This window comes from Coenobita brevimanus, chromosome 29 (assembly GCF_032717465.1).
Source record: "Coenobita brevimanus isolate Jiangsu-jjx chromosome 29, ASM3271746v2, whole genome shotgun sequence".
NCBI classification, from domain to species: Eukaryota; Metazoa; Arthropoda; class Malacostraca; order Decapoda; family Coenobitidae; genus Coenobita; species Coenobita brevimanus.
The window spans coordinates 11,833,592-11,844,598 of NC_136982.1; the positions used below are offsets into that span (position 1 = coordinate 11,833,592).

Sequence of the window (11,007 nt, forward strand, 5' to 3'; positions counted from 1 at the left end):
GCCCACCATGAGGGAACATCGGTTCACTGCACAGGACAGTCCTACGGCTGCAATTGCTGCATTTGATGGGTCTGCTTGGCCAGACAGACTGGGATTACTCAACAACATCTACAACTACAACAAATACTCACTCATCTTCGTTCTGGTTACTCCTCATTCAACCTATCTTTACCTTACTCGATTTCTTGCCTCACCCTGTCTCACTTTCCCTCACTCTGCCTTCTTCCTTCATCCTTTCTTAGACTTTTTCACTCCCTCACCCAACCTTACTCCGGCTCGCTCTTTTTCCCTGCCTCACTCTAGCTCACTCTTCCTCACTCTTTCTAACTGGTTCACTCTTCCTCATTTCCCCTGCCTCACCCTGGCTCATTCATTTTTTTTTTTTTTTTAATGCAAGGAAGAAGGGACCAAAGGCCAGGAGCCCGCAAACCGTTCCTTCCAAGAAGAAAAACAAAAAACAATACAAAAGAGAGCCAAATTCAAGATCCGTTCGAGATGCCTAGACACACTACATTTGAAAGATCTGGAGGTCATAGGAAGTAGAAAATTCACACAGAGGAAGAAGTTCCAGAGTTGATCTGTTGCCTAAGTGAAGGACTGAGAGTAACGGTTAACTCTTGCGTTAGAGAGTTGGACAGAAAAGGTATGAGAGTTTCTTGCTAGACGGGTGCTTCGCTCCTGTCGTAGAGGTGGAGGGATGCAAGCAGACAGTTCAGAGGAGCAGTGACCATTGAAGCAGTGACAGAAAAGAGATAAAGAGGCAACAGTACGGCAAAGAGACAGAGGTTGAAGGGAGCCAGTAAGAGAGGGAGAGTTGATAAGACGAAAGGCCTTTGATTCCACCCTATTGAGAAGAGCTGTATGTTGGGAGCCTCCCCACACATGAGAGTTGTACTCTAAACAAGGGCGGATAAAACCCGTGTATAAAGTCAACAACTGTGCATAGGTAAAGAAGGTACTGAGTCGGCTTAGCACACTTAATCTCTTGGAAGCAAATTTTACAAGAGATGTAATGGGATCTTTCCAAGATAAGTCCCGAGAAAATGAAAGCCTAGGTATGTTTAAGGATGATGCAGGATTAAGCTGAATATTATTAAACATTTTTGGGTACTCCCATGAAAGATTTTATCGGGTTGATAGGTATAAGAACTGTCATTAATGCATTAAAAACAAGATTAGTTTTACTCCAGTCAAAGCTAAGAGCCAAGTCAGACATTAGGTGTGTCATAGTCTCATACCCTGTTTGTTAAAGTAACTGCTGAGATGGACGTTGTGGGAAACGAATGGAAAGGTGAAGGGTGGAATCATCAGTATGTGAGTGGATAGGATTAGATGTACAGCTTAGAATGTATTGATGAATAACAGGAAGACAGTTGGTGATAGGGCAGAGCCCTGAGGAACACCACTGTTGAGAGATCTAGAAGAACGATGGCCGCCTACAACAGCAGTAGAGAACGACCAGAAAGGAAGCTATAGATGAAGGCACAGATAGTAGGATAGAAACTGTAAGAGGGCAGTTTGAAAATTAAAGATTTATGCAAGATCGAAAGCCTTTGAGATGTCAAATGCAATGGCAATACTTTCGCCAAAGTCCCGAGTTTGAAAGGTAGGTGAGAAGATCGCCAGTGAAGCGTCCCTGACGGAACCCATCCTGACGATCAGAAAGGTTATGATAGGAAAGATGCTTTAAAATTTTTCTGTTAAGAATAGACTCGAAAACTTTTAAGACACAGAATGTTAAAGGAACTGGGCGATAGTTAGAGGGTTGGGAGTGGTCACCCTTCTATGGGACTGGCTGAATGAGAGCAATCTTCCAGCAAGAAGGAAAGGTGCAAGTTGATTGACAAAGGCAAAAGAATTTTCCTAGGCAGGGTGTAAGCACTGAAGCACAGTTCTTGAGTACAACAGGAGGGACTCCATCAGGCCCATATGCCTTGTTGGTATTGAGGCCAGTGATGGCAGAAAATACATCAGCTGAAGAAATTTTAATGTCAGCCATGAGGAAGTCGGAGGGAGGAAGTGATGGAGGGACAGCACCGGAATCGACTAAGGTGGAATTGGAGGAGAAAGTCTGAGCGAAGAGATCTGCTTTATCAGTAGAAGAAATAGCTACAGAGCCATCAGAGTAGAGAATAGGAGGGAAGGATGATGAGGTAAAGTTGTTAGAAAGGTTTTCGGCAAGGTGCCAGAAGGAGCGTGAAGAATTCGAGTTGGAGTCTTGAGAGCATTTAGTACGGATGAAATTATTTTTAGCAGAGCGAAGGACAGTCTTAACACGATTCTGGCCAGAAGCATAAAAAGGATGTGATTCAGGGGTGGGTTTGCTCTGGTACCTTTTATAGGCCCTCTCCTTGTTTTGGACAGCATTAGAACAAGCGTGATTAAACCAAGGCTTTCATGCTTTAGTCACAGGATATGAGAAAGGAATGTATTCTTCCATGCACAAAGCACTCTCAGATTGCTCCCGGCCATGAAAGCAATAATCATTCCATGGAAAATCAAAGAAGTAGGCCTACTCTCTGAGGGCCTCCCAATCAGCAGCTCCAAAGTGCCACAGCCGACGTTTTTTAGGAGGGTCCACAGGCCGGGTAGGGTGATAAGACAGTTTAAGATAACAAGGTTGTGATCGGAGGAGCCCAACGGAGAGGAATGACCAACAGCGTAAGCAGAAGGATTAGTTGTAAGGAAGAGGTCAAGTATGTTGGAGCTCTCTCCAAGACGGTCAGGGATAGGGGTAGGGTACAAGCTGCACTATGTCATTAAGGATCGAAAAGATGTAGGATTCTTCACCAGGTGGATCAATGAAAGGAGAGGAGAGCCGAAGGTGGTGGTGAACACTGAAATCTCCTAGAATGGAGATTTCAGAGAAGGGAGGAATGGATAGGATGTGTTCCATCGTAGAAGTAAGACAGTCGAAGAATTTTTCATAGTCAATAGAATTAGGGGATAAGTAAACAGCAGTGATATACTTTGTCAAAGAATGACAGGAAAGCCGAAGCCAGAGAGTATAGATTTCAGAAGAATTGGGTTCAGGAACACGAGAGCAAGATAAGTCGTTGCGTACATATACTCAACAGCCACCTTTGGCTTTGAAATGAGTATAGAGAAAGTAGGAGGTTACAGAACAGGGTTTGCTATCAGTTGCCTCAGACATCTGAGTCTCAGTTAAGAAGAGAAGGTGAGGTTTAGAGAAGGAGAGGTGGTATTCAACAGAGGGAAAGTTAGAGGAAAGGCCGCGAATGTTGCAGAAATGAAGTGAGTCAGACAGTGGTTCCAGGTAGCTCGTTGAGTCGTCACCGGGAGAGGGGCATACGGTGGGGGCATTTATGGTCCCCCTCCTCCCCTGGGGACTCCGAGGCTTGGTTATTAGACGTCATTTTTCTTTTTTAAATTTGAAAAGGAAGTGTAGTGTGTCATGTGCATGTAGTTTGGTGTTAACAGAGAAATTTGTATCGGAGAGCATGCTGGCCTACTCTCTGTGTTACTGAAACACTGAAAAGTTCAGCAATTACTCTCCTTTCTCGTACTCTCATTTCATCTCTCGTACGCTTAATTGCTTTTCACTTTCCCTTAACCTTTTATCCTGCCTCACTGTTCCTTATTCTTCGTTACTACCTCAATTCACTTTACCCTCTATCCTTCTCCCTTACCCTGCCTCACTCTCTGTTGCTCTTTCTACCTCCCTCGCCCTGCCTAACTCCCCCCTATTCTATCTTCTTTCCTCACCCTACCTAACTCTATCTGGCTTTCCTTACTCGTTATCTTATCTGACCCTGCCTCACCCTGCTACTCATATCACTCTTCCTTGGCATTCTACTTCACCCTGATACATTTTTTCTGGCTTACTTCGCCTTATTCTTCAGTTGCACGTCACCCTATCGCCCAGCTTACTTCACCCTGCCTCTCTTCCACACTCATCCTTATTCGTCCTGCATGGCTAACTCTCTCTCTGTCTATTATCCTCGACTTACCCTGCCTATCTGCACCCTTCCTTTCTTTATCCACCGTATAATCCCTGACCTGCCTTATTCAACCTGACACCCTGCCTTATCATCCTCACTTAACTCTCTTTGTCACCCTCCTTGCAACCATTTCCTACCTTCCCTACGTAACTCTCCATGCCATCCTCCCTGCAGCCATTTTCTAACTTCCCTACCTAACATTCCCTGCCAACCTGCTTAACTCACCCTACCTCAGCCTCCCTGCTACCATTCTTCACCCTCACTAAGCAGGGCCACCCTGCCTAAATCATCTACCCTACCTAACCCTCCATGTCATCCTATCCAAACCCCCCCTACCTTATCCTCCCTGTCTCCCTACGTAACTCTCCTAGCTTTCCTCTTCCTACCTTATCCTCTTTGTCACTCTACTTAACCCTTCCTGCTAACCTAATCAACCATCCCTATGACTTTACCAAGCCCCCCTACCTCCCCCTCTGCGTCACCTTACTTAGGCTTCCTGCCACCCTTCCTTACCCTCTATCACCCTACGTTATCCTCTCTGCCTTCCTACCGTAGCTTTCCTATCACCTTGTCATAGCCTTTCTACCAGACTAAATCTCCCTGCCACTCAGCCTTACCCTTCTTGGTCATCCTGCCTTATCCTCTCTGCCATGCTACCTAACGCTTCCTGCCACAGTGCCTAAACTTTGCTACTTAACTTTCCCTCTCAACCTGAATTACCCTTCCTGCCAACCAAACTAGCTCTCACTGCCATCCTTTCTCGCAAAAATAACTTTCCATCAAGCTCAGTTTCACGACATTATCAACAACTCCGTCACCCCTTCCTTTCCCCCACTTCCTGTCACCTTTCTCCCATATATAACCTCCCTTCCCTCCTCCCTCCGCCACATCTCCTCCAGGCCACAGCCTTCCCTTCCTCGTATACATGTAAGAGGTCTGGTTAAATGACACGTGAACCTTATATCACGTTGTCTTCACAAGGATGCACGTGCACACAAAAATACACACATTCTGCCATGTAATATCACGATCACTAGTTTCCTTACCCCCTGGCAAGAAGCAGTTGTAAGACATGGTTGGTGTGAGGGCAGGCTAATGGATAATGGAGATTCAGTATGTAATTTTTTTTTTTTTTAATGTGCTCGACTCTGGACATAGGCTTCTCAGCCTGCTCCCAAGGCCCAGTAGTCCTCCTACATATCGTACACCTCTACATGTCACCACCTCGGCGCTAAGACCCACCGTCCATATTGAATACATGCTAGGGCTGTCTCATACAGGACCGGTGTATTGGTATTAGCGGGGGTATTTTTACGACATGTCGGCGGGTCTTCTGGTAGATCGGTAAAGTCTGCCGTAATGAAATTCAAATCCTTAAACTGTTCCCTGCCCCAACGGGGATTAGAACCTGGGTCCGGTAGGACCGCAAGCCACCTCTCTACCGATAAAGCCACCGCCTCCCCCAGCCAGCCACTGTGTGAAACCAAAACACCTGAGGATCGAGAAACGAAGCTTCTGAAAGAACTGCCACTTTCACCCAACAGATGGCGCACAGTAATGTTTATGAGAGGGGTAGGGAGACTGGGAGAGGGAGGTGCGACGAAAAGAAGTTTGTATCTGAGTGCAGATTACGTTACTTAATCACCAGATGTTGATATGGGTACAGTGGTGATAGAGATGGATTACAGTAAGAACGATATATAATGTTCGGTAACAATATATGTATGCGTGATGGATGTTGTAGCAGCAACAATGGTCTAGTTACTATCATGATTACTTGCAGTATACTGAAAATACGCGGTTTAAATGCTGAAGCAGGGGCACATGATTCTTATTACTAATATACAGTATTTGTGATATTATTTTCAGTGTCGATAAACGGCCAGCATTCAGACAAACTGTTGTTCCAAACAATATTTTATTTTGACCTTTATAAAATATTAGATTATATTCCACACATTACCAACCCAGTAAATATTTCGCAATAAGCAAATACATCGCACACTATTATATGTATATCGTCAACAAAAGTTGCCTCCCCCACCAGGTACTAACTGTATTGCAGGGATTAGTGGCTTAATTACACCTACAGTTACATCAGGGAGGTTTCCCTCAACCTCGGATCAACATAACAAATGTGGTGTTCATTTGTCTTTGTTTTCCACTTTACCTAACTGACGGGCTACTTTAATGGTTAAAAATTGCACTGCATTTTATTTCTCCCAGTAAACTAGCACCTTCAGTGAGGTAAATTGAAGAAAAGGCATATTATGTAAACTAAAGTTATTGTTAACCCGTACCTTAGTTGAGGGAAATCTGTCAAAGTAACCTTAGCCTTTTCCTGACTCGATTAGAGCGGGTGGAATAGATAGTCCATACATGGCGCAGAGATGCAGACACTTTCAGCTTCCTAGACTCGTAAAATGGGTCTGGTAATCATTAGTTACATAAGTTGTTCACTTCGTCTTTATCACTATGCAAAAGTAAAAACGTGATATCCACAACTTATGTAATAAAACACATACTTTACCAGAAGTATATTGCAGGTCTTAAATTGTACTATGATACACATAACTGGTTATTGCATGTCAGGACCACCCATAAACAGGTGGTTTACTATCCAGGAGTGATGGTCTTCACGTCTCTCGTAACTCTCCTTTGTCTATCTTCTGTAGAAATGCTTTCTTCTGATTTTTTTATGATGGTGTCGGAGAGGTTGGGAGATGCCGTTGCCACGAAAGTATGTTTAGATGCACCTGACATCTGTTTTTGTATTTGTGATCTTATTCGAAATCTAATAATCGACCATCCCTCTGGCAACCTATTATACCGAACAATATTTTATTTGCTGTATTATGTTCCGCGTTCATTCCACACATTACCAACACAAGGTAAATTGGCCTATCTGTTATTACCCGTCCCCGCCCCGGAGAGGATTGGGGACGGGTATTGTTTTCACTTGGTTTGTGTGTTTGTTTGTTTCTCTGTCTGTCTGTTAACATCTTAACGCGAAAACTACTGTTATGATTTTGACTAAAGTTACAGAGATGAAGGGCTATTACCTGATCACCTAATTAAATTTTGAACCAAATTGGGCCAAGGCCCAGGCTGTAGGGCCAAAAAATGTATAAAAACGGGGAGGGGTAAAAATCGTTTTTTCGCCATAACTGATTTCAAATTTGTCATATAGACTTGGAGTAAGCACTTTGTGTTATTACATAATTTGTGGACCTCACGTTTTTATTTTACTTTACATAGCAATACTACTGAGTGAATAACTTTTGTAATTGCATTATCACATTGGTAGTGTCTGCCCCATGTATTATGGACTGGCTATCCCACCAGCACCAAAGCTGGACTTAGATTGGCAGGTTTCCCTCAACCATAGGATGGGCTGGCAGGAACGTCGTTATTCATATTTTCATTGTTTTAATCGATACCCTAGTGAAGGTGCTACTTTACTGAGGGAGTATAACAACAAAAGTATATTTCCAAAATCAAGTAGCCCGTCAGTGAGGTAAAAAAAAAAAAATCATACCACTTGTTACTTTTATTCCGACTCGTGGTTGACGGAAACCTGCCAATGTGACCACATATTTACTTAAGGCACCAGTTCCTGCAGTACACACTCACTACGGGCGAGGGTGGTCTGTGGGTCACATTTGTTCACAGTATTCACATAATAGTGTGAAAGTATTCTTATTACAAGAAGCGGTACTAAGGCACAGCAAACCCGTCCCCGGCAGTCATTTTAGTGCTGACGTATGAACACAACAGGATATCTAATCAAAGATGTCACATATCATACTTGGAGTAAATCGAGTGAAAATTTACGATTTTATGCTCATTTGAGATTATACGCTCGACCCACCTGACACTGATCTTACCGCTAACTGGGGGGTGACCCACCTGAAGTAATGAGGCATGTTATAGGATGTAGATTGGAAAATGCTGCTTTAGGTTTTGCTTTCATGTCGAATTTGGGGTCTTAATCTGTTTATGACGCACGTGACTGGTTATCACCTGTCAGGACCACCGATAAACAGGTGGTGAACTGTCCAGGATCGCTGGTCTCCCCGTCCCTCATTAACCTCCTTCGTTCTTCCTACCTCCTCTGTCTGACTATACATTGTAAAACACGTTTGCAAGTGTATTTGTGCAAGTCGGTTGCTCAAATATTTCGTATTGCAAAGCATATTGCTGTATGGTCCCCTCCTAGGCACCGTGTGAGGCTCGTGCAACCAGTTCCTGGTCTGGACGGTAGTGAACAATACCTCCTGGGAATGACCTACAGTATATATTTTTTTATTATTTTTACTATTTTTAATGTGTCCAACTCTGGGCATAGTCTTCACAGCCTACTCTCAAGGCCCATTAACCTTCCTACATACCATACACCTCCACATGTCACCACTTCGGCGCTAACACCCACCGTCCATACTGAATACATGCTAGGGCTGTCTCATACAGGACTGGTGTATTGGTATTAGCGGGGGTATTCTTACGACATGTCGGCGGGTCTTCTGGTAGATCGCTAAAGCCTGATTTTAGTGAAATTTCAAATCCTTAAACTGTTCCCTGCCCCAGCGGGGATTTGAACCTGGGTCCGGTAGGACTGCAAGCCACCTCTCTACCGACTGAGCCACCTGCATTAGATATCCCACCAACATGTATAAAAAGGTATCATGTCTGTTGCATTTTCTTTCTTTTCTTTTTCTGTGAACTTGGTATTTCACCATTATTATGACAATCGTTTTGTTAGCTCAACATATGGTGATTAAGCTATATAATCTCCACCCCCATACAAACTTTCTGTCGTGGCATCGGCCTCTCCCAACCTCCCCGACCCCATCATAAACAAATACAGAAGCAAACATTTCTACAAGAGACAGACAAAGGAGAGCGATGAGGGACGTGAAGACCATCACTCCCGGATAGTTAACCACCTGTTTATGGGTGGTCCTGACATGCAATAACCAGTTACGTGTATCATAGTACAATTTAAGACCCGCAATATACTTCTAGTAAGGTATTTGTTATATTATATAAGTTGTGGACATCACGTTACTATTTTTGCATAGTGATAATAACGGAATGAACAACTTATGTAACTAATGATTACTAGACCCATTTTACGAGTCTAGGAAGCTGATAGTTTCTGCGCCATGTATGGACTATCTATTCCACCCGCACCAGTCGAGTCAGGAGAAGGCTAAGGTTACTCTGACAGATTTCCCTCAACTAAGGTACGGGTTAACAATAACTTTAGTCTACATAATATGCCTTTTCTTCAATTTACCTCACTGAAGGTGCTAGTTTACTGGGAGAAATAAAATGCAGTGTTACTTTTACTAATTAAAGTTGCCATGTAACGCAGTGGTGGACGATCTGGTTAAAGTCCCTCCATCATTGCGAGATTTGCCAGCAGTATTCCACGCTCCTGGTTTAACGGCCATACCACGTTGAGTACACCGCTTCCCGTCCGATCAGCGAAGTTAAGCAACGTTGGGTCTGGTTAGTACTTGGATGGGTGACCGCCTGGGAACACCAGATGCTGTTGGCATAACGTTCTCCCAACGTGTCAAGTGGGGTTGGTGGAGGATTAGTGCCACTCCCTGTAAAACAATTAACTCTAAGCCTTGGCCACCCCGTTTGGGATACATGGCGTCTGGTAATGAATGAATGAAAAAAGTAGCCCGTCAGTTAGGTAAAGTGGAAAACAAAGACAAATGAACACCACATTTGTTATGTTGATCCGAGGTTGAGGGAAACCTCCCTGATGTAACTGTAGGTGTAATTAAGCCACTAATCCCTGCAATACAGTTAGTACCTGGTGGGGGAGGCAACTTTTGTTGACGATATACATATAATAGTGTGCGATGTATTTGCTTATTGCGAAATATTTACTGGGTTGGTAATGTGTGGAATATAATCTAATATTATATAAAGGTCAAAATAAAATATTGTTTGGAAGAACAGTTTGTCTGAATGCTGGCCGTTTATCGACACTGAAAATAATATCACAAATACTGTATATTAGTAATAAGAATCATGTGCCCCTGCTTCAGCATTTAAACCGCGTATTTTCAGTATACTGCAAGTAATCATGATAGTAACTAGACCATTGTTGCTGCTACAACATCCATCACGCATACATATATTGTTACCGAACATTATATATCGTTCTTACTGTAATCCATCTCTATCACCACTGTACCCATATCAACATCTGGTGATTAAGTAACGTAATCTGCACTCAGATACAAACTTCTTTTCGTCGCACCTCCCTCTCCCAGTCTCCCTACCCCTCTCATAAACATTACTGTGCGCCATCTGTTGGGTGAAAGTGGCAGTTCTTTCAGAAGCTTCGTTTCTCGATCCTCAGGTGTTTTGGTTTCACACAGTGGCTGGTTGGGGGAACGAACTTTTGTCCGGGATAGTATTATTGCGGCAGGAGTTGTTAGCCACCCTCGTCCAGCCAACCAGTGTATGTGGCAGTGTCGCATTCACGAGCACAGAAGTTGCCTTCGAAGCAATTCTGTCGAAAAATATACCTTCAGCTTTGGGCTTGTACTAATGAATATAGCAATAGTAATATTTACTCTGAAGGTTTTACTCTGATAACAGGATTATATCACACTGATTATTTAATAACTTGTTTCTTGTATAGAGCCAAGCAAATGACAAATTTGTATAACTGGTTCCACTCCACCACTTCCTGTAAGTTTCAACCAGCGAACACAGAGTGAATAAGTTCGAAGCATTCATTTGTTGCCAGGAGAGAGAGAGAGAGAAAGAGAGAGAGAGAGAGAGAGAGAGAGAGAGAGAGAGTGGTGGGTGCCTCTGAATTTTAGAGGAATGAGTTGGAGAAATGAGTTGCTCAGCACAGTTAAAGTTTTTTTTTTCTTTCGTTTCGGTTGGCTTTCTATGCCTAAATGACTAAATGAAGGTAAATTATGAAATATATTAACTGGATGACGAAGTAGTAATAGGGTCTGGCAAATGGTTGTTTAGTTCAAGGAGTGCAGAGGTAAGCCTAATTCCA

The 11,007-nt window shown here is 43.3% G+C and overlaps 1 non-coding gene across 1 annotated transcript; it reads left to right on the plus strand.

Moving 5' to 3' along the window:
• The first annotated feature begins 9,406 nt into the window (after positions 1–9,406).
• Positions 9,407–9,525, plus strand: LOC145395098 (5S ribosomal RNA). Its single transcript, XR_013896529.1, has one exon. It is a non-coding gene; the product is annotated as a 5S ribosomal RNA (ribosomal RNA).
• The last annotated feature ends 1,482 nt before the right edge of the window (positions 9,526–11,007 follow it).